The following is a 25,616-nucleotide window of genomic DNA, read 5'->3' as shown; positions in this document are numbered from 1 at the left end:
GTTAATGCTGGACCTGGAGGAAGGAGAATTCAATTTACCGATGGAGTTATGGGGAGAGTGCTTGCCTGGCATTCCGTTGAATGATATATGGCAAGTATCTCATGACATCTTGTATACTACAGTGCAGCCTGCATATCTGAGAAGGAACCATATTTTTTGTGTTCAGAGTGTATTGGTCTCCTCAAAAGTTATCGAAGTTCTCAAAAGGTCCAGCTCCAAATTGTCCAAAATGTCTCCTTGCTGAAGCAGATGATATTCGTATGTTCTTGAATTGCCCTAAGTTACACCATTTTATGGGAGGAGATTAATAAAGGTATTGGAGAAATATTGGGTCTGGACATTCAGGTAAGCCCTTTTTTAGTATTTTTTGGTATTTTACCAGAATATAAGTTGCTCTCTAGATGGGAAAATAAGTTATGTTTATATTTGATTTTGTTGGCAAGAAGAGACATTTGTAAAAAGTGGATAAGAGATGTATCCCCGACTTTTTTAGATTGGGTTATTTCCATTAGGTATATGATAAGATTAGATAGAGTTAAATTGGAGAGACAAATCATGAATAACAATAGGAACAATAGTTTTGATTTTTGGGAACCGTGTGAGTCTTGGTTGGGTAATCTTGATTGATGAAGACACGGGTCCAATGATTAAGCCTTTACACTATAAATACTTTACCTCCTTGGTTCTGTAGGTTGTCCAGGATACAGAACTTATATATTTATATTGAGGTTTTGTGTAAAGCATCTCCAATTGATTACAGAGCTCTCCAATTGGTGCTGTCTAAGAGGGAGGCCATAGGAGTGATTCTACCAGCTCTGATCTATCTATCTATTGGCGAATGAGGACTTAAAAAATTACACAGAAAAAAAAACAACATCTCTGAACCATGAAGGATCATTTGAGTCCTTCACCAACTGCTGCATATCAGTCTGCAAAAGTAACACAACTATTAACTATTTGCCATAATGTTGGGTTACATTCTAAACAATATATATATATATATTATCTACTGGCGTTCGCCAGTAGATAGTTATAATTAGGACCGTGTTTCCATAGGAAATCTGAAAATTCTATTTTGAATAACTTTGGCGCCGGTTGACGAATCCTCGCGAAACTTTCAAAACAAATGGGGCGCTCCACTCAGCTCCTACCCCGAAAGTCTGGGGGTGATTTGTCAAGCAGGGGCCGAGAAAAAAGGGGGGTCCCAAAACTCGTTTCCCCATGCATTTTTCCATAGGACTTTTAGTCGAAGATACAGCCCGAACGGCTGAACAGAATTACTTGAAATTTGGCAGAGAAGTAGTCCTCAGGTCAGGGAAGTGCCTTTTGCATATATGGAGTCAATCTGTTCAGTAGTTCTTGAGAAAATAGCATTTAAAAGCATATAAATATCTATAAGCGCGTACCGTGCGCGCACCGTGAGCGCACGGTGCGCGCACCCTAACGTGAGCGAGCAAAATTCTGATTGGTTGTTACATGTCTGTAAACATTCGAATCGGTTGAAATCAGGAAGTGTCGGCCGCCATTTTGTCTGTCACACTGAAAAGGAAAGGTGGAGAATGTGAACAGGGGGCTAGGTAGGGAGTTTGTGACCCCCTAGCGTTTGTCAGGGGGTCACAGTGGGACCCCGAAGGGCCAAAAAAAGATTAAAATTTTTTTTTTTTAAATTCGCGAGGTGCGCGCACGGCTAAAAAAATTTTAAAAAAAGATTTCAAAAAGAATAAGTGTTTAGATATTAGGTGGCTCTAAAAAGAGCCGTTGTGTTTGAGTGTTTTTTGTACCTACAAGTAAGTACCGATGCAGAGTCTAAAGTTCAAGAGGAAGACTCTGTTCCCTTCATCATTGAAATGTACACCGTCTCCTCTATAAATGTCTTGCATGTTGTAACGCAAGTTGTTGTGGTATATAGAACCCATACCATAGTCTCTGAGGAAAGCAGAAACAGACTTATTGACGTGCTTTCTTGCTTTGTCAATCTGCGGACAATGTTGGTTGGACCAGTTCCACTTTTGCCTTTGGCATATATTAGAATATACAAAGGCAGTTTGGGGAAAAAGTGACATCAATTGCACAAAGGTGTCCTTAATAAGCATTTCCAGACCTACCCCAGTTAAAGTGCCTAGGTCATTTCCACCACAGTGCACAATAATAAGGTTAGGCTGTGGGAGATGTAGAAAGGTTTTCACCAAAGGCATTAATTGGTGCCACTTTAACCCTCTCTGACCAATCCATTTAATGTCTACATTTGGCAAAGCAAGATCTTTCACAATACCTCTTTTTTCTGCAAACTTTTCACTCCAGAAGACATAGCTGTGACCTATAATCCACACTGTGAGCATCTTCCAAGGAGATCTGGATGCACTCAGGTGTCTTTCAGTAGAATGGCAATATGAAAAGAAAGATAGTTGTAAAATGGAGGCTTACATACTTTTTTTTAAAATTAAAATAAATCTTTGGCTGTTTCAGACCATTCAACAGTAAAAACTAGGCTGTATGTTTAAATTATTAAAAGCATGTTTTGTATTGGTTCATAAAAATGTGTTCCCACAAAACATTAGTTTGGATTTGCTGTTAGGTTTGAAAAGTCAAGCACTCTTGCTCTTTGGATTAGAAACATTGTATGCAGAACTTCTGACCTCTCTGCTCACACCAGTGTTCCATGACCTGTTGCTATGGTAGCAGGCAGAAGTCATGTTGGGGGGAAGGGATCATTTGGAAAGGGTTGAAATTTGCAACCAATAGAAATGTGTGATTCCATTTGAAAAAATGTGGGAAACACTGTGATTTGAAGTTAACATGTATATGTGTGAAAAAAGAGGGAAACATTGCCATGTACTGGTTCTGCTGAGAGGTGTACAGTTCAGAGATTCTGGCTCTGATAATCTGCTGTGTGAGTGGCACATTTCTTTCTCAACTAACTACTTTTAAAAGGTGCGTTATGAATTTGAGAGGGGATGTATGTGGTGTATTTGGATAAAAATAATAGAAATGTGATTCTTCTTTTAAAGTTGTGTTTTACATTTTATGTTAAGGAAGATATTTAACTGCCTTGAACATGTCAGATATTATGGAGTATGTCTTCACCATAAGTTAAGGTGTACTGGTATCACCCAGAAAACTGTTTTGTGTCTAGAATCACACCATGACTCTGTGTGCACACAGGAATTCTTATCAGAGATTTAATTTGTGTTGCTCTTGCTCTGTTAGCCTTGCACTCGCAGGAAAGGGGCAGCTTGTTTTCAAGAACTGTGATGGTTAGCATTCAGCAAAAAACACTTTCTCACAAATGAGAGGCAAATGCTAACACATTTGAAATTAACATGGTACATTTTCCTTCCACTTTTAAAATTGTGTTTTACATTTTGTTACGGAAGATATTTAACTGCCTTGAACATGTCAGATATTATGGAGAGTGCCTTCACCATAAGTTAAGGTGTACTGGTATCACCCAGGAATACTGTTTTGTGCCTAGAATCACACCATGAGTCTGTGTGCACACAGGAATTCTTCTCAGAGATTTAATCCATGTTGCTCTTGCTCTGTTGACTTGCACTCGCAGGAAAGGGGCAGCTTGTTTTTAAGAACTGTGATGGTTAGCATTCAGCAGAAATCACTTTCTCACAAATGAGAGGCGAATGCTAACACATTTGAAATAAGCATGGTACATTTTCCTTCCACTCCCGCAATGGGTGAGGTAGTTTTTACATGTTCAAAACTCCAATTAACCCTTACCACAAATGTACTCTTACATACATCTCTGTAGTCTTCATGCAGTTGTGCAAGCGTCCATGCAGATCTGTGTTGCACCTGACAATAAACGGTCTCCAGAAGCACGCTGTTAGCACACAGACAGGTGCTTCTCCTGCACTCTCATGCTTACTATTCAGCTCTGTGTGGTATTTCAGATAGTAGTGTGTAATGCTAACACATTCAACGTCTCCAAGGCTTATTTCCTTTGCTCTACTCTAATCACTCACCCTGTAACGCATGCTGATGGTCTCAAGTAGCTGTTAGGACATGTGCTCTTTTTTGCCTCTCTAAAATATAAGGAAAATGTGTCAGGCTGCCATAGTAATTATCACTTACTCTTCCACAGTAGTAAATGTGCTTTGAAATTGCCAAACCAAAATCGCTTTGTGCCTAGAATCACACCATGAGTCTGTGTGCACACAGGAATTTATGTTAGAGATTTAATACGTGTTGGTATTGTTCTGTCAGACTTGCAGTTGTAGGAAAGGGACAGGTCATATGATAGGATTTGAAAAGCTCAAAAAAAAAATCGTAATGTATTAAAATTACATAAAGGTATTATTTTTTTTTATTTTCTTTCAGGTATTGCTGAACAACAGTGAAATGAATTAAAGATGCCTATAAAGTCAAGAAAGAGAAAAGAACAGCAACAACATCTATATTTGAAGAAAACTGGACAAAAAAAAAATATTTGAAGAACCTCATGTTGGAAAACAGTAAAAGTCTTCTGGTAAGCAGACTAAGGATTTTAAAAAAAATATCTTCTAACAAAGAAAAAAATGTTAAAAAAATATCCACTGCAAATAGTGTTTCAAGTACAAAACAACAGAGTCGACAGAAAATACTAAAAGCCATTGTAGAATCAGAAGTAAGAAAGAGTGACTTAACACAAAAAATAGATTTTAAAAACATTCGTCGAAAAATATTTCAGAGAAGAGACGTTAAATTTGCTAAAGGATGTGAAAAAATATAAGAACCAAATTTTATTAAAAAAAAAGAAATATATTGAAACAATTGTTGCTAAGGCTTTGGAAATAAAATGAAAACTATTCATTATAATTTTGAACAGGATGCGTAGATTAGAAAAAATAGTCAAATCAATGAAGTCACAAAGCAAAAGGAAAAGAGTAGTGAAAAAAAATAACTTTTGTAAAGTGTTCTTAGGAGAATGGAAGCATAGTTCAAGTACTGAACCATTTTTTTAATGAAGAGTTATCTTCAAAGTAATAGTTTGTTGCATGCAGTTGACACCAATGGTCGAGCTTATGAAGTTAAAGATGGTTGTGTAATGGAAAATGAGAAAACGGTTCCAAGAAATGAGGAAGAAGTGTTAGCTGATGAGGTTATGGGGAGACGTCCTAAAGCCCCAGTGTACACTTGGAATTGTAGTAGTATTTGCACTGTGCGACAGGAATCTATTGATAAATTACGTGACTTTCTAAGAGAATATAGTAAAAAGAGTGTAAAACAGAAGATTAAGGTGCTTCAAAGAATAGACCCATGCAGAGTGAGAGAGAATACTGGTTTGCAAAGACATTCTCTTGCTTGTCTATCTAGGAAAGTTTGACAAAGTGTTTTTCACCATTTTAGGATGCTGGCTGTTCATCATACTGAAATGAGAAAGTTTGTGAGAACATTGTATTTTGCTAAAAGTCCAGCACTAAAGTTACATGAGTTGAATAGTGCCCTGTTCCGTGGATCTGTATCAGATGTAGTGAAGGTTACTGATGACATTCAGTTTTGTTACTTTGGTCCAGAGCAAGAAAGTGCAGGAAATGACACAGTTATTGAGGAAAATGTGGAAGAGAATGTAGAACTCACTGTTAGTAAAAATTTTGAATATGAAATGACAAAATTTGCTATCATCTCTAATGAAAGACCAAATATTACTTGTATTTGTTGCCGGAGAAGCCATTATAAAATTCAAACAAGGAATGTTGATCTCTATAAAAAAAAGTGAAAATGAAGATAATTATAAGTGGAAGGATTTTGCAACATATATATTTCTGGAAAATAGTTTTGATTTGGATGATGATCAGCGTATTTGTAAATACTGTTATAACAAGTTACTGTTATAACAAGTTAGAAGAAAATAGAATGCCAGCTAGAGTAGTACATAATAATTTAGAATTGGTTGATATTCCTGCAGAACTTTCTGATTTAAATACGTATGAGTCTATACTCATTCAATGTGTCCATCCGTTTCAGACCATAGTGCGTATGGAGACCAAAACAGGTAAATTACCTCCTTCGGATTTACAAAGAGGTTTAAAAGGAAGAGTTGTCTATTTGCCATTGGATTTGAAAAAAAATATGGAAACAATTGATGCAGATAGATTGGAAACTGAACCATTAGTTATTCTGGTTAATGGAGTACCAACAAAGAATAAGAAAATTTGGCAGGAGCTGGTAGATGTACGAAAAGTACAAAGAGCAAATTTATATTTGAAAAGAAATAATAAATGGTATGAAACAATTTATATGGATGAAGATGAAATACTAGAAGACACAGGAATACCAACTGGGCAAATTGAAAAAGTGGATAAGTCAAAAGAAGAAGAAATTTATGAACATTTCAGCATACATCCTCTTCATTCTAAAGAAGTTATGGGAAACACTTTTGATCTGTTTCAGATGAAAAAAGCACAAGGAACTCCCGTGAGTGTATGGGAGGAGAGCTTGGAAGCTCGTTGTTTTCCCCAGCTGTTTCCTACAGGAAAAGGTGGACGATATGATGAACGTCCAGTACAGATTCCTGCTTCTGAGTATCGGACTACAAGATTATATGCAGAAGATCCAAAATTTCGTCAAAGTATTCCTTATTTGTTCCATCTTTTATTTGAAAGTGACTTGTCTGCACTATCTTATGCAGTAAATCACATTTTAAAAACTGGAGTACATCTACATAATGTGTCTGCAAAGGATTTTAGTGCAACAGCGAGATGATCATTTGGAATCTCAATTGATAAATTTGATGGCTTGTCAGCGAGTAAAAAATGAATATTGGTACCGACGCCATGGAGAATTGAAATGTATGTTACGGAATTTAGGAACTCCTACATGGTTCCTTACCCTAAGCTGTGCTGAGTACGCTTGGGATGATTTACTGGATTTTCTTAGAGAAGCAAATTCTTATATTAAAAACATCCAATACAAGACAGCAGGAGAATTGTGCTCATTGGATCCGGTTAATGTTTGCCGATATTTCAATCCTAGATTTGAGGCTATGGTGTCCTTCATCTGCAATAAAAAAAATCCACCTCTTGGAGAAGTTGTGGATTTCTTTTGGAGAAAAGAGTACCAAGCAAGAGGTGCTCCTCATATTCATATGCTGTTGTGGATCAAGGATGCCCCAAAATTTGGAACAGATTCTGATGATGCAGTTTTATCTTTCATTGAAGAATATGCAACATGTGCTATACCTAAAAGCATAGAAGAAAAAAACTTAAAAGAGCAAGTTTTACGTTTCCAAAGTCATCGGTGTGGAAAATACTGTCGACCAACGTACAAGAGTAAAGATAAATTCTATACAAAATGTCGATTTGGATTTCCACGAACAGTTCTTTCAAAAGGAAGAGTAAACATTTTTATGTCAGCTGTGCGACAAACTATTACAAGAAAATCGCCTAAGAATACTACAACCTAAGAAGAAAAGAAGAGTCAAAATATATAAATGACTACAACCCAGTCATTTTATCCATGTGGAATGTTAACATGGATATACAGTATGTAGCTGACAATTCTATTGCTGTTGCTCGGTATGTCACATCTTACATCACTAAATCTGAGAAAACGGAATTGAAAGAAATGTGGGAAGAGATTTCTCACGAGAAGACTGTCAGTAAAAAGCTATACAGTTTCAGTTTAAAGATGTTATCGCATCGAGAAATTGGATCCTACGAATGCTCAGATAGGTTATAATCTGCAAGTCTGTACTCCAAATCCAGAAGAATAATTTGGGTAAGTTTAGGCCTTGCAGGAATGAGAAATCGGGTACTGAAATCTGTTCGAGAAATTGAATATTTAGCAGAGTACGAACCTGAAAGTACAGACATTTTAAGAACAAACATGTTGGACACATATTACCCACAAAGAAGTCATCATCTTGAGAACATGTGTCTATATGAAGTGCTGCAGAACTACATTTATAAACGGAATACCACAGAAGACATCAACAATGGAAAATATTAAGTCACTGGTAAGGAAGGATGTTTGGTAAAACAAACAAAAGGAGGTTTGATTAATCACCGGAAGCTGAGTTGCGACACTACTGACAAAAAGGAATTTTACCACTTGGCACTTTTTCAGCTGTTTAAACCATGGCGTACAGAGGACGAACTACTTGGAGATTTTCAAAGCTATGAAGAATCCTTTAATGCTTGCAAAGATAGCATAGAATGCAGTACTTTCTCAACTTATGTTCAAAAGTTAAATGAAGAAATTGAACAAGAAGCAACAATTGCAGCTGAAGTAGCTAGAGACAGTTCTCAAGACAGTCAAAGTTCTGGGATGTTCAGTCAAGATCCTGTAGGACAACCAATCGTAGAAAATGAAGCTGCAATAGCCATGACTGAAGTCGAAACAGCTATGAATCAAGCTCAGGAAGATTTAATAAACTTACCAAGTTTGGAACAGCAACTGAATGATGAACAAAAACAAATTCATGAGGAAGTCACAAAACAAATTGATCATGGATTACTACATGAAAATAAAGAGTGCTCATGCACATTTTTTGAACCAATCAGAATGTATGTGAGTGGACAAGCCCGAACTGGAAAAATTTTCTTGATTAAAGTAATTAGAAGCTATCTACAGCAAAAAACAGATTCAACTTTGTCTTGTGTTACTGCTCCAACTGGGTTAGCAGCATATAACATAAAAGGAATTACCCTCCATCGTTTGCTAATGTTACCAGTAGAGCACGAGAATAAAATACAATACCACAAGCTAACAGGAGGTAAGCATGGTATCAAACTTAATGCTTGCCTTTTTGCATTTAAGAATGCAGCAAATTCTAAAGACAAACTATGACGTGCTATTTGGAGGAAAACATGTTATAGTTTTTGGGGATCTTCTGCAGCTCACTCCAGTTAAAGGACAACCAGTATTTCAAACCCTTACACATGAAGACACGAAAAAGTCATTAGGAAGTATAGGTAATGTGAATATTTGGACATACTTTGAGTATAAAGAACTCATTACCAATATGCGGCAAGCCAATGATGAGGATTATGCAAGTATTCTCAAAGATATCAGAATTGGACTACTCACAGAACATGGCAGAAAAGCTTTACAGAGTCGATTGCTATGTAATGTGTTTCCAACAGAAAAAATAGTTCCAGAGAAAATATACAAGAACATTGCTGAAAAAATACTGTAATCTGCTTAATGCCAACACTACATGAATGCTCTATATTCAATCAAGAACTTTTGAAATTGGAAAATGAAGAGATTGTCAAACTGGAAGCTGTGGATAAAATACAACATGAAGGAATAACTATTCTATTGACAAACAAATTGACAAGTAAATTGGTTTCTCTAGAGAAACATCTCAAACAGCCGGTTTAGAAAAGAATCTTTATATATGTATGAACTGTCGAGTAATTTTAAGACGTAATTTGGATGTAGAGAAACATTTAGTGAACGGAGCTATGGGTAGAGTTCTGGTTTTGTCAATTACCAGAAAAAAGTTGGAATTGAATTTTTAAAAATAAACTTTTATCAGATTGAAGAGGTTAAAGACATTTGTCGTTGTTCAGTTAGTTTCTTGCTTGTGAAAGACTTGTATGTACGTAGGAAGCAGTTTCCATTTTCTCTAGCATTGGATCTACTGTGTTTAAAGAAGGTATGGCATATATTGCTTTGTCATGCGTGAAAAAAATATCTGGTTTATTCATGATAGACTTTGATGACTCAAAAGTTAGTGCTTATGCAAACTGTGTAAAGGAGTATAATAGATTAAGAAGAATCTATGCTCCTCATTTAGGTCAGTATCCTGTGTTTGAAAAACGTGTTTGTCAGAAAAGGAGATTTGAGAATATCTGTAATGAGGATGTACAGAAGAGAAAACAAAAAGTGATGTGACTGCAAGCAAAAAGAAAAAGGACAGTGTTGAAGAGGTTGTTGGTTGTCATTTTGAAAATAGCTCTGGTGTCAACTGCTACGCAAATGTAGTGCTGAATGTTGTATTTTATCTTCAAATTTTGCAAGAGCAGATAATACTAAATCATGAAAAAAGATTCTGTTCCCTGCTGAGTCTCCTTTATGAGAAGCTGAGTAATGATAAAACTAAAATAGAAAGTGCTTCTGATGTTAGAAATCTTTTAGATGAATGTTCTGGATGTACACAGTTTACACAAGATGTCCAGCAAGATGCACAGGAATTTTTAATGTATATGCTTATGGTACTGGAAGATGAAGGGGTAGAAATAGAACATTTATTAGGTGTCTCATATAAATAGGAACATTGTTGTGAAAACTGTGTGAACACATGCAGCAGTAATGTTGATTCTGAAAGGTTCATATATTTAACATTACCAGAGAGTAAATCAGTGACTTTTAGTAAATTAGTTAAAGATGCTAATCACAACATGGAATGTTCTCAATGTAAATCAGACATGTTATCAACGTTATTTTTAAATAAATATGGACAGTATGTAATTTTAATGATGCAACGTTGTAGAGCAGATGGAACTAAATTGGAAACTTTACTAAAGAAGTTTGTAGGAAATCAATTATCAATATCAGGTAAAACTTTTGTTGCAGTTGCAATAATTTTTCATGATGGACCTTCTATAACTTCTGGTCATTACACAGTTTATCTTAAATGTGAAAAAGGATGGACACTGTGTATGATTCTCAATTGATTTTCAAGCAACGTTTGCCTTATGATTTACCAAATTGTTACTTAATTTTTCTAAAACCAAAATTTTAGATACAAATTCCAGCATCTGAAGAAACCATCATTTCAATTTTATAGGATTAACATTGGACATTTCACTTAAAAAGGATTTTAAAATTACCATTTGGCCTCATGGAAAGGTAAAGGTAACAATTGTGGACTTGTTTAACAGATATTATTTTGCTGTACGTGCTTAAGCAGCAAGATTTACAGACGTTATTTATTGCAAATAGTTATTTTTCTTAGAAGGTATTTTTAATGATTTGTGACATTTCTATCAAGCTCTGTTTTAGTGAGAAGAGATTCAGGGCTTTCTTTAAACAATCTTTCAGATTGTTTTTTTTGTTTTTTTGCCCGCTGTTAAATGATTAAAACAATTGATATCACTATTTTCAGTGAAATTCAATACATTCTGAAAACAGCAAAAAAAGGGCAAAAAATTGCTTTGTTAAATATGAAAAAACATGTACTGTTTAAGAAAATGTATTGTTGAATATTAATACTTTTTTCTTTTTGTCAGATCTTGAAAGAAAATTTAGGAAATGTAATCCATTTTACTTGCAATTAAAAAAAAACCAATTAATTCTAATTAAGTTATTTTGTTGGTCAGGTAAGTTTTAAATATCTGTATTTCTCACACCTTCCCTTTCATGTTCCCTTTTCTTCACCTCTCCTCACTCTGCTTTTCTCATTCCTAGTCTTTGTCAGGGAGTCCCTGAAGGATCACAAAGGGTAAAAAAAACGATTAATTTAAAAAAAAAAAAATACCGCTCGCAATCCACTGCTGATGACGTCACATATTACATCACTCATGACATGGTCAGTGACATCACTCATGACATGGTCAGTGACATCACTCATGACATGGTCAGTGACATCTCAAATGACGTCATCCATGTGATAAATTAGTGCATCTTGTCACACCCTAATATAACCTTTGATATACCGACTCAAAATTACAGACTTCCATTCTCAAAACCATAGATACTCCAATACCAATAACTACAAACACACTCATTGACTCTTAGGTCTACACACACATCCACTCACTCACCTGTACAGTCACTCATACTTACAGTCACTCAGTACAAGACTATCATATGCATTTATACACCTATATAGACACTCACACACCACCAATCATCCATAGAGGTACTCTCACACCTAGTCAGTCATGCAAATAATCACACTCCCATTTACTCACCTATGCGGTTATACACACTCAAGTTCACTTACTCATAAAAATATTACCACAATCTTACGCTCTTATAGAATCATTGATACAAGCGCACACTCATCCATACAGCCACTCTCACAATCCCACACTCTCACATATACCCACTTATATACTCTTACACGCATATATGCTGCCTTACACATATGTAGTTAGTCACAAATGTACCACTGAGATATACATTCAATCCCTAACACACCCATACATACACTCACTCAACCATACAGTCCATCAGAGATGCACTCTTAAAACCATGCATCCATAGAATCACCCACTCACACATCTATGCATAGAGTCACACACACCCTACCCACACAAACACTCAGGAACCCATACAGATACTGAGACAAGCAATCAATAACTCATATAGACACTCATATAGCTATTCACAAAACCATGCAGCCACTTATACACCAACATACAGACACATACAGACATTTACACAGTTTAGTCACTAGTCTGCAGTAAAATACATTTAATGACTCACTTAAAGAGTCAGTTACGCACCACTGAAAATCATTCATTTACACACTTGTACACCCACTCATTCTTCAACAGGCCTTTCCCTATATATATTAAACATATTAAAATTGTTCAGAAACACATACTCAATGGATGACGTCATCAGTGATGTCATCACAGATGTCATTTGAGATTTCATCAGTGATGTCATCATCACAGATGTCATTTGAGATGTCATCAGTGATGTCACTGACCATGTCATGAGTGATGTAATATGTGACGTCATCAGCAGTGCATTGCGAGCGCGCGAGTTATAGTTAGCTGAACTAACTATAACGGTGGAATTTCAATGGTTTTGTACGAGTGAAATTTCCAGCTAACTATAATGTGTGTGAAACCTATGTTTTTTTCAGTGAATATGAATATATATATATATATATATATATATATTCACTCAAAAAACCGTAGGTTTCACACACGTTATAGTTAGGAATTAGCATTTAAAAAACTATAGGTTTCACACATGTTATAGTTAGCTGGACATTTCACTCGTAAAAAACCAATGAAATTCCCCCGTTATAGTTAGTGCAGGCAACTATAACTCACGCGACTGCAATCCTCTGCTGATGACGTCAGATATTACATCACTGTATTTAGACACTTATTTACCCATCTCTTCTTCCATTAATCTTTAGCTATACATATATTACAAATATTTATTTTTCTTAAAGACACATATGTCATCAGTGATGTAATATCTGACGTCATCAGCAGAGGATTGCGGTCGCGTGAGTTATAGTTGCCTGCACTAACTAGAACGGGGGAATTTCATTGTTTTTTTACGAGTGAAATGTCCAGCTAACTATAACGTGTGAAACCTATAGTTTTTTAAGTGAATTTGCAAGGTTTTTTAAATGCTAATTCGTAACTATAACGTGTGTGAAACCTATGGTTTTTTGAGTGAATTTGTACGGTTTTTTAAATGCTAACTTGTGTATCTATTTTTTTTTCAGGTTTTTCACCGTGCGCGCAAGGCGCACCGAGCACCCACGGTTTGCAGTGCGTGCCGTGCGCGCGCGGTTGCGCACCTCGCTATTTAAAAAAAATATATATATGTTTTTTTCTCCCTTGGGGGTCCTTCTGTGACCCCCTGACCAAGGCTAGGGGGTCAGGAACTGTCCACTCTGCCCCCTTTTTACGTTCTCCACCTTTTTTTTTCACCCCCTCAGACTGCGAGAGACAAAATGGCGGCCGATACTTCCTGGTTTCGACCGATTTGAATGTTTACCGACATCTAACAACCAATCAGAATTGCACACGGCAGGGTGCGCGCACGGTGCGCGCGTATAGATATTGATATGCTTTTAAATGCTATTTTCTCAGGAAATACTGAACAGATTTACACCAGACCTGCAAAAGGCACTTCCTTGACCTTATGGCTACCTCTCTGCCAAATTTCACGTAATTCTGTTCAGCCGTTCGGGCTGTAGCTGCGACTAAAAGTCCTATGGAAAAATGCATGGGGAAAACGCGTTTTGGGACCCCCCCTTTTTCTCAGCCCCCGCTTGATAAATCACCCCGAGACTTTCAGGGTAGGAGCTGAACGGAGCGCCCCATTTGTTTTGAAAATTTGCGAGGATTCGTCAACCGGCGCCAAAGTTATTCAAAATAGAATTTTGAGATTTCCTATGGAAACTAGGTTGTAACTATAACTACCTACTGGCGACCGCCAGTAGATAATTATATATATATATATATATATAATTATTTATATATATATATATATATATATATATATATATTACCTACTGGCGGTCGCCAGTAGGTAGTTATAGTTAGGACCCCTTTTCCATAGGAAATCCGCAACATTCTATTTTGAATAACTTTGGCGCCGGTCGATGAATCCTCGCGAATTTCTCAAAATAGGTGGGGCGCTACGCTCCGCTCCTACCCTGAAAGTCTCGGGGGGATTCGTCAAGCGGGGGCTGAGATAAAAGGGGGGTCCCAAAACGCGTTTTTCCCATGCATTTTTCCATAGGACCTTTAGAACGAGCTACAGCCCAAACGGCTGAACAGAATTACTAGAAATTTGGCAGAGAGGTAGCCATAAGGTCAAGGAAGTGCCTTTTGCAGGTCTGGTGTAAATCTGTTCAGTATTTCCTGAGTAAATAGCATTTAAAAGCATATATATATGTGGGCGGAGCCTAACCACACATCTCATCCTGAGATCTGATTGGCTGTCAGCACTTCATCCAAGAAGTGTTGGCAGCCATCTTGGGACAAATATACATGATAGCACCTCATTAAAAAGCATTGCAGTTAATAGAAGGTTTTAAGACTTTAGTTACATTATAAATCATTTGTTGATGGTACCATACTCATTTTAGGAATTGTGGTATGTTCTAAGGTGATTTCACCATGTGAAAAAGCCTTCTGCAGGGATATCATGATTGAGAGAAAAATATTTTCTCATGCTTTTACCACAGAGGTTTGGAAGGTGATCTATAGGCTAAACTGAGAGCTTATTTTCTGTAAATTCACATTATCTTTCTCAGTCATGTGAGAATGAAGTCTGATATTCTCAGTAAAACATGTACATCCAACAAGGGCAGAGACTGTCAGTTGATTCCTTTGTGTTCTACTGCAGCTTCCCAGAGTGTTCCAAAGAACTACTAGAGCGCTAACAGTCCTACTTATGATAAACGTATGGCACACCTGAAGCCATCTTGCTTGGATTAAAGTGGTAACTCTTAAAACATTTAATTTAAAAAGGAACAAAATGAGGGGGTTCATTTTTCCATAAAAAGTATGATTAGTGCTGCAGAAAGAAAAATTAGGGCACATTTTGAGTGACTTCTCAAATCCTCTTCTATTTCATGAAAAAATTCTGACATGCAGACTGAAACATGCACTTTCAATACCAGCAGCAGTTTTCCCTGGTGAGCAGTAGCTTTACTACAGTGATCTAATGAGCAAAAAGAGTGCTAACATTCTGAATTTATGGCAAATGTGTGACACATCTGAATGCCTTCTTGATGGAATCAAAGTAAAAAACTGAAAGTATTTCCTACTGAGGAGACTGCAGTAAATGAGGAAATTAGGAAACTTCATAACAAATAAGTCTCCCAAGATGGCCACCAGAGACAAAAGAGCCCAAATGTAGCCCAAATACCACCCAGATGTAGCCCAAGTATAGCCCAATGACAGAATGTCCCAGAATGTTCTTAAAAACAACTAGAGCGCTTACTGTCTTCATTATGACAAAAGTATGGCACACCTGAAGCCATCTTGATTGGAATAAACTGGTAACACTTAAAACATTTAATTTAAAAAGGAACACAATGAGGAGGTTCATTTTGCCATAGAAATTATGATTAATACTGAAGAAAGAAAATGAGGGCACATTTTGAGTGACTTCTCAAATCCTCTTCTATTTCATTAAAAAATTCTGACATGCAGACTGAAACATGCACTTTTAATACCAGGAGCAGACTTCCATGGTGGAGTAGTTTTACTACAGTGATCTAATGAGCAACTAGAGTGCTAACATTCAGAATTTATGGCAAATGTGTGACATATCTGAATACCTTCATGATGGAATCAAAGTAAAACACTGAAAGCATTTCCTACTGAGGAGACTGCAGTACATGAGGAAATTAGGAAACTTCATAACAAATAAATCTCCCAAGATGGCCACCGGAGACAAAAGAGCCCAAATGTAGCCCAAAATCAACCAGATGTAGCCCAAATATAGCCCAATGACAGAAGTGTGCAAAACACTTATTATTTTGTGTTTTTGCAGTGTTATATAGTGCAGACTTGTCAGGTATTGGAGTGCTTTACATGAGCATTGGTTACATCACACAAGAACAAATTCATTTTGGTTGTAGACATGGGGAGACTAAGTGATTTGACCAGAATCACAGAATGTCGAGCTGAAGCAGAAACTTCAACCTGGTTCCCCAGTTGCAAAGTCTGCAGTTCTGGAAGTAACACCACATCCTCTCCCCTAAGTGCAACATTTAATCAAGTGGTCAACTGGATAAAAAAACATAAAGATAACAAATAATTTAAAAGTGCTTTGTCGCTATTTAAAAACTCAGAAAATATGTCCTTATTTTAGTCTTTTAGAGCACTAACCATAATTTTGATGCCAATAAGACCCTCTCATATATGTAATTTCTAAAGGAAATGCTCTAGGTATTACAGTTTTGATTACATCAAGATGATGTCAGGCGTTCCACACTTTTGTAATAAATATAGAATGTTAGCAATCTAGTTGTTCATTAGGATACTGTTGAGAGGCAGAGGCCAGGGGCACGGACTCTGAAAATTGAAGGCAGGTAGGAGGGTGCAAAGGCAACAATTTAACCACACTGAGCAGGCAGGAAGGGCCGTGGAAGCACAACAGACTATGGAGGGCAGTGGAAAGGGGGGCAGGGGCAACAAACCAACAATACAGGACTTGCAAGAGAGGCTGTTGGAGGGAAGATCTATTACGGGTCAAGGAAGCTAGGGGCGGTCCCCAGATCCCCGGGAGCCACCACAGAACTGAGCAGGAGAGTGAGTCAGGGACAAAAGGGGCACCTTAATTTGAGCCGGGGTGCCTAGGAACGCTTGCTCCAAAAATGAAGAAAACAGACATATGAGACATGGAATTGGAGGCAGAATACAATGGCAGTTTAATGAGAAGATGCAACTTCAAAGAAACCGCAGAATAGAGACATAAAGTACAAAAAACAGAATCCAGATAATCATACAGCTGTCATAATATTCTCTGTATCTCAATTAATGTACTGACAGAGAGAGAGAGAAAACACATCTATAAATGCATCATGAGAAACAAGTTACACCAAGGAAAATGTTACCTAGGAACACTCACGTTTACTCTTAGAGCAAGCATTCCTGCAATTACAATACAAAATCTTTTAAATGCAAAAGTAAAGAGAACAATGGTTAAACATAACATGACATTTCATATAGGTAAAATAGAATAAGATACTTCAAGCAAAGCAGAGCAAGACATTTTAAGCAAAGGAAGACAAGAGCTCCCAGCTCTTGGGGAAAACCTGCACTGCCTGTTAACCTACATACAGACGGCGAGGTAGTCCGTCGATATCTGTGGGTGCTCCCTTTTTATATCATTTTGTGGGCTCCTTTGCACGCTACATCTACCTACGTATGCTACCCAAAAGCTTCGACTGCAGATTTTACCAGACATTTCGTCATTTACCCACTTAATGCTGACAATGGACTGGGTGAAAAGGTCAGTCTCTCAGGCCAATCGCTTATCGTAAGTTCCATAGAGCAAGCAGAAAATAATGGGTATTGTACGGGAATTCAATATATTCATGTATAAAATCTCCTCAGTTCTCCTAACTTGACGCTCTGCGGTTGCCACTTCCTTAAAAGCGGGAAACCTGCCCAGGAAGCAAGTACCAGTCCAGGATGCAGCCTACTGTATGTCGACAGCTTCAGGGGGATGTTGAACTTTGATACCGAGCACAGAGCACTCGGGTAGGGTGGGGGCTACTAGTTTGGATCAGAAGGCCTCGCAGACCTGCCTTCAGACTGCTATACACTAAAATTGCAGAGCTATGGTCAATTTAACAAAGAGGCCTACATATTGAACAGAAGGGCCTACACAGGGGTTTTATGCTGGCTGAGTGGTAAGGATGTCTCAGGATAATTATATAGCAATACAGGACCCGCTGGTCAATTTAATACGGCCTACAAATGCAGCTGGCAGGGCAAGGACAAGGGTCTCATACTTCAGGTGTGGACAGAACGGGCCAGGGGCCCCCTGTGATACAAAATCTACCCTCCTTCAAGGCTGTGGCAATGTAATAGACCATTGTGGGCAGAAGGAAGAGGCAATGGTAGTACAACCATACATGCCAACAGACCCGATTCAGCCAGGAAACGTCCAATGTTTTTAAGCTCAAATGGGCTTTATTTGATCTGTCTCCTGTCTACAATATCCTCTTTTTCAATGTAACTCAAAGGGGAAAATCAATACCCCAGTTTTTTTTCAAAATCTCCCTCTTACCAAGTTCAAAATGTTCGCAAGTATGGTACATTGGATCATGGAAGGAAATGGGATAGGGACATGGACTTGGATAACAGAAGACAGGAGGGACATGGAGAGGTGCACCAAACTGACCCTGCAGGGCAGGCATCAGGGTTTGCAGCAGCACAATACACCACACAGGGCATGCAGGACGGGAGTGCAGCACAACAATCCATAGAAAGCAAGAGGGAGGGGACAGGACCATGCACATGGACAACAGAGAACAGAGGGGCAAGAGGCAATGGTAGCTAGCTGACCATAATGGACAGACAGGAGAGAAAGCTGCAGCATAACAGACCATAAAGGGCAGGAGGGACGGATCAGGGGCATTACAATGGAACAGACAAGCCAGGAGGGAGTAGGGCTGGGGGCAAGGGGGCAGGGCAGGAGCAGCAAGATAGCCATGGAGGTCAGGCAGGATGGGCACTAGAAGCAAGACACACCATGAAGAGCAACAGTGAGACTGTGATGGCATACACACAGACCATGGAGGGAAGGTGGGAGGGGGTCAGGGGCAGCTAACTGACCACACAGGGAAGGTGGGAGGGGCCATGGCAGCACAGAAGACCATGCATGGCAAGTGGGAGGGTTAGTGGCAGCACAATGGCTATGATGGGCAAGAAGGAGGGTGGAGGGGCATGCACAAAGGACAATGGAGGATAGAAGGGAGGGTCAGGACCTGTGCACAGACAAGAAAGTTCAGGGGAAGGGACCTCACAACAGACCACACGGGGCAGGCAGGAGGAGCAGTTGCAGCACAACAGACCACGGAGGGCAGAAGGGTGTGGCAGTACAATGGACCATGTAGGACAGGAGGAAGAGGATAGGGGCATGGCATGTGGACAGGCAGGGTGGAGGTGGCAGGGACAGGTTACAGTCATCTGACAATGCTAGGCAGGTGGGAGGGGAGTGGCAGCTCAACAGAACACTCAGAGTAGATAGGAGTGGCAGGTCCATGGGACATGGTGGGCAAAAAGGATGGAGCAGGGGCATGCACAAAGACATCGGAGGGCAGGGGGAAGGAGAATAGGGGCAGCAAGCTAAGCACAGAGTTTAAGCAGGAGGTCAATGATGGGGCATAGAATTGGGCAATGGAGGGCAGGAGGACTGGACTGGTACATCATACTAAATTGAGGGCAGTGGCAGCACATCAGACCATGCATGGCAGGAGGGAGGAGGCTATTCCATGGATTCACACAACAGAGGATAGGGAGGAAGGGGATGGGGCAGCAAGCTAACTGTTCAGAGAAGGCGGGTATTAGGAACTTTATTGTTTTTAAAACATTGTGTCTGTGCGAACTACTTAAAATATGAACAAGTATGCAGCATAATCTCACTTTTATTCAGGAAGAAGAGGACGTTTGTGACTGTGACTCCGGGCTCACTTGGCAGAAACACCCCCTGACCCTCCACCCCCAAATGTAATGCCCGTGAAAAGGGTAGGTGAACACAGTGTTATATAGAACATAGTCCTGAGAGCACGATTGAAAATGAAAACTAGATATAGTGTATGGTATAAACTATGCACCAAAAAGTGTGATATAAGATGAACCGGGCGTGAAATATAATTTGCAATACATTGTGCGCAATGACAGATTCATTGGAGAGCGCGAGATAGCACAGGCACTAGCGTGTGCTATGCGATATGCGCCTTGGAGTGTAATATGCACAGGGCAGTGTTGTGTAACCTAACTAGTCTCTAAAGTTGTAATATAAAATATGTGCTGGGGAGTGTAACGTTGCATATGCACTGTGACAAATATATGGATCCCAGATTGTAATATGTATGGCATAGCACTGTGCGTTATAACATAGGCATCGAGAAAGGCACGTTAGATGGGGCAATATAACCCGTGCGAAGACAAGTGTGGCATGACATATTCACGGGGTGGTGTTACAGTGCACATGGGCTAGAGAGTGTCATAGCATATGCACTAGCTAGTGGAATACAACACAGAGGTGTGTGGCACTCGGCAGGCAATGGTGGGTGTAACACAGCATTGGGCTCTGTCAGGAGCACGCTGTGACTCTCAAGTGATGTTCGTCCCCTTTCCAGAGAGTAAAATAAAAAGTATTACACATCCGGCAGTGGATGTGTGTTTTATTAACCGTGAGGGGGGTTTCTTGCATAGTTTTGGTCGAATTTTTGTCGAATCCCCTTTGAATGGCTTGGTGTGCATGTGTATTAAATGTGCCCGTCAATAGCTACCCATGTTTGTATAAATAAACGACAAGGGTGTCTACCAGGATTAGGCACGGTAGGGCATCAGACATGTCAGAGCTTCACTAGTGGTGTAAATACATTCCACGTGGATTCATTGCATGCATAGTCGCCTTTTAATGAATATCACGCAAATCGTCATGGTGATAGGTACGTACGGTTTGTCCAGCATGTCCTAGGTGTGTCTATAAATATATATTTTTTAAAAATAATAAAAAACAGTGGCCGGCCCTGGGGATTGGGGTCAAAAAAATATAATTAGGAGACTGGCCCTGGGGGATGGGGTCATCAGGGCCAATAAATTAGAATAAGAAGGGGAACCAAACAGCCACCCTTCTTAAAAAACTAAAATAAATAAAAGACTGGCATCGTGCCGGAGGCCATGCCCCCTCCGTGCAGCACTCTGCAAACGCGCCCCCAACAGGCATCTCCAGTATGCGCCAGGGAGCTGCGCTGCAGCCAGGTGTTCTGAGGCCAAGCCCCTTTTTACACCTCTCTGCAACGCAGCTCTGTGGCGCTTACTGGAGGTACCTAGTGGTCTAGTTTGACCCTAGGGACCCTTACGATTCAGGGGGACTCTCAACTTAGAACAGCCACAGGGCGCGTTTACACAGTGGTGAAGGGAGGGGACGGGGCCTGAGGTGACGTGTGCAAACACGCACTATGGCATGTTTTAAATTGGGGATATAATTTCCCTTCAATACTGAGGGCCCCTGGGGGCTAACTAGCCCACCAAGTGCTTCCAGTAAGCGCCACTGAGCTGCATTGCAGAGAGGTGGTCCAGGCCGTGCCACTTTTTACACCTCTCTGCAACGCAGCTCTGTGGCACTTACTGGAGGTACCTAGTGGGCTAGTTGGACCCTAGGGACCCTCAGGATTCAAATGAACTTAATCTCCCAACTAAAAATGGACACAGGGTGTGTTTACACAGTGGTGAAGGGAGGGGACGGGGCCTGAGTTAATGTGTGCAAAAACGCCCTGTGGCCTGTTTTAAGAGGTAGTTTTAATCCCCATGCCCTATTATACACTAGGGGCTTACAGAGGAGGTCATGCTAATCACAGGGGGACCCCAACGCATAATGTTCCCTAGTGTATGTAGGTGTTTTCACTGTATTCTAAGTGTCTTTTAACATAGCACTGGCTCTAGGACTGGTTAGTCAGACTCAGTTACCACCAGTATCCGTCTGAAAAAGTTGAGGGTACAGGATGATTTTGCAACAAGGCTTCTTTCTGCTCTTCTTTTTGTTCTTTCTGCACGTTATCCTTCTTCCTGCACTTATCTTCGTATTTGAGGACTTCTGTTGCTTCTTTCTGCACTTCTTTTGTTTCTTTCTGTGCATTTTTTCTTCTTTCTTCACATGTCCTATCTCTGTAGGCATAGTTAGAAATTAGCATTTAAAAAACCTTTGAAATTCACTGAAAAAACCATGGGTTTCACACACGTTATAGTTAGGAATTAGCATTTAAAAAACCTTAGAAATTCAATGAAAAAACCAAAGGTTTCACACATGTTATAGTTAGCTGGACATTTCACTCGTAAAAAACCATTGAAATTCCCCCGTTATAGTTAGTTCAGCTAACTATAACTCGCGCGCCCGCAATGCACTACTGATGACGTCACATATTACATCACTCATGACATGGTCACTGACATCACTCATGACATCACTGATGACATCTCAAATGACATCACTGATGACATCACTGATGACATCATCCAGTGATTGTGTGTTTTTATGAAAATTATATATTTTTTATATTTATGTATATCTCAAGGTCAAAGGAAGAATAAATGGGTATATAAGTGTCTAAATGGATACTTTTTTTTGGAATTTTTTTTGTGTAACTGACTGTTTAAGTGTATCATAGTGAATACATGGCTTACTGAGTAATCTTTAAATATTTAAATATCTGTATCAGTTTCTTACTTTGTGTATAAGTGGCTGCATGGGTTGGTGAGTAGCTACATGAGTGTCTATATAGGTTATTAGTTGGTTTTTTATCACTATGAGTGTCTGAGTTTCTGTATGGTTCGGTGGGGGGTATTACTTAGTGCATAGGTGCATGAATGAGTGACTCACTGTTTGTATGTGTTGAATACAGCATGTGTGCAGGACTGTATGGGTGGATGAGTGTGTGCATGGGTGTGTTAGTGAGTGAATGACTGTCTCAATAGTGTCTTTATGAGTAACTACATATGTTTTAAACTAGTATATGTGACTATTGGTGTATATAAGTGAGTATATGTGAGAGTGAGAGATTGGAAGAGTTCCTGTATGAATAAGTATGTGTTTCTATAACTGATTGTTTAAAAGAGTAAGTATATGTAAATTTCTGTAGAAGTAAGTGTGGTGGTGTGTGTATAACTGTATATGCAAGTAAATGGATGATTGATTCTTTATTAGCATGAGTGACTATGTGTGTGAGTTACTCTATGGATGAGTGGCATTGTGTAACGGGATGTACAGGTGTATGAGTACATATGATGAGTGAGTACATGTATGAGTGACTGTAGAGGACTGTTGGTGAATTACTGTATGTGTATGTGGTTCTTAGAATTACTGAATAGGTTGTTGTAACTGATATTGATATGTTCATTATTTTGAACATTTTAGTTTCTATTTTTGAATGTGTGTTTCAATGGTTATATTAGGGGGAGAGGAGGTCTGCCACTCTATCACAAGGATGATGTCATCAGTGATGTCATCAGTGATGTCATTTGAGATGTCATCAGTGATGTCATGAGTGATGTCAGTGACCATGTCATGAGTGATGTAATATGTGACGTCATCAGTAGTGCATTGCGGGCGCGCGAGTTATAGTTAGCTGAACTAACTATAACGGGGGAATTTCAATGGTTTTTTACGAGTGAAATGTCCAGCTAACTATAACATGTGTGAAACCTTTGGTTTTTTCATTGAATTTCTAAGGTTTTTTAAATGCTAATTCCTAACTATAACGTGTGTGAAACCCATGGTTTTTTCAGTGAATATATATATATATATATCTTTCCAAACGACCAAGTTTCCAAAGTCTGTGGCCCGTAGACAGGTGGCGAGTCAAACCGGGCAGGTCTCCCGGTGTAGTTATCAAACGCTGCAAACTTCTTCAAAGAAGGACTCGCACTCAGGGAAAACCAAGATTTATTCACCACGGTGGTGGTGGTGAATAAATCTTGGTTTTCCCTGAGTGCGAGTCCTTCTTTGAAGAAGTTTGCAGCGTTTGATATATATATATATATATATATATATATATATATATATATATATATATATATATATATATATATAGTGCTTTTTTGATTTGGCATCTATACACTGCTAACAATGTAATATTTGCTAGGTTAGCTCCAGGAGTATAAACCAGCCGTATTTCAAAACATTGCATGCAGAAAGATTTCAAAGTCGTCATGCTGTAAATCTAAAGACTACAAAAATATTGTTACCACTGCTGACAAGGGAGGCAATGTGGTTATTTGGCCTCAAGATGCCTACATTGAGGAGGCCATGAAACAACTAAATGACTCCTCGTGTTATGTTAAATCTTCAGGCAAGGACTACAATCTGGCCAAAGAATCACTTTTGAAATTGCTCCACAAATGGAAGAGGGAAAATATGATCTCAAAGCAAGAATTTGATTTCCTATATGTGGAATTTCCTATAATACCAAGACTTTATCTCCTCCCAAAAGTACACAAACTAGTCACACCAGTACCTGGCCGACCGATTATCTCGGCCATCGGGGGAATGGTAGAACATGTTACCGAATATATAGATTACTTCCTACAGGACTTAGTGAAGGAATTACCAACATATGTAAGGGACACGGGAGACTTCATTGCCAAGATTAAGGATATTCCGTGGAGCGACGATCTTTTATTGATCACCCTAGACATTGAGTCGCTCTACACCAGTATTGTACATACAACTGGTTTGAGTGCATTAGAACATTTTCTTGGTAAGAGACCTGTTGAATGCTATATGCACAATAAGATGATTTTAGAACTTACTGGTTGATGTCTAAACAACAATTTCTTTCTATTTGGTGACAACATCTACATACAAAAGCGAGGTGTGGCGATGGGGGCCTGTTTCTCCCCCAGCTATGCGTGCTTGCACGTAGGCTGGTGGGAGGAACGGGTCCTCATGCACACCCATGGTGTAATGTACAGAAAACATGTCATACAGTGGATACGCTTTATAGACGATGTTTTTATTCTGTGGAGAGGCAATTTGGAAAGTGTCAACAATTTCCTGGCTTGTATTAATAACAACCAAGAAAATTTAAGATTCACTTCTAATGTAAGCGCAAATGAAGCTGAATTCTTGGATGTCAAATTATACGTTAAAGATGGCCGTCTTGTCACTAAACTACATAGAAAGAAAACTGCTGGCAATAACATCTTGCATGCCAGTAGTTCACATCCTCGACACACGATTGACAACATTCCATTTGGGGAGTTGCTCAGGTTGAAACGAATTTGTAGCACTGATCTTGATTTACAGGCCTGCACAAATGAAGCCCTAGACAGATTCAGATGTAGGGGATATAAAGAATCAGTCTTAAAAACTGCCATCCAGAAAACCAATGCTAGAACCCGTGAGTCTCTGTTTACTAACAGTGAATCAATTGCATCAACTGATTCAAGGGAGGAACAAACTCCCAGGCTTATCACCGGGTATAGCAAACAGGCCAGACAAATTAAATCCATCATAAAACAGCGCTGGCCTGTTTTAAAAACAGATTTGGTTCTGGCCCCCAGGCTTCCAGACAACCCTGTGGTTACTTATCGGAGGGGACCCTCCTTTAAAACCCAGATCAGTCACGAATTCCCTGAGCTAGCAAAACAAGAGGTTTGGTTGAAATCCCGGCCGGGATTCAAGCGTTGCTCAACTTGCAGAGCTTGTAAATTTGGAAAAAACACTTCCCAATATTTGACACCGTTCAGTCCTATTGCCAAAAACATCAAGGGCACATT

The 25,616-nt window shown here is 39.1% G+C and overlaps 1 pseudogene; it reads right to left on the bottom strand.

Annotated features, from left to right (window-relative positions):
- Nucleotides 1-25,616, bottom strand: part of LOC146867179 (uncharacterized) — a 46,427-nt pseudogene that overhangs the window by 16,871 nt on the left and 3,940 nt on the right.

Source organism: Triturus cristatus, chromosome 1_2 (genome assembly GCF_964204655.1).
Source record: "Triturus cristatus chromosome 1_2, aTriCri1.1, whole genome shotgun sequence".
NCBI lineage: Eukaryota > Metazoa > Chordata > Amphibia > Caudata > Salamandridae > Triturus > Triturus cristatus.
The sequence above is the reverse complement of the archived record's forward strand: the minus strand, read 5'-3'. Positions and strand labels throughout refer to the sequence as shown.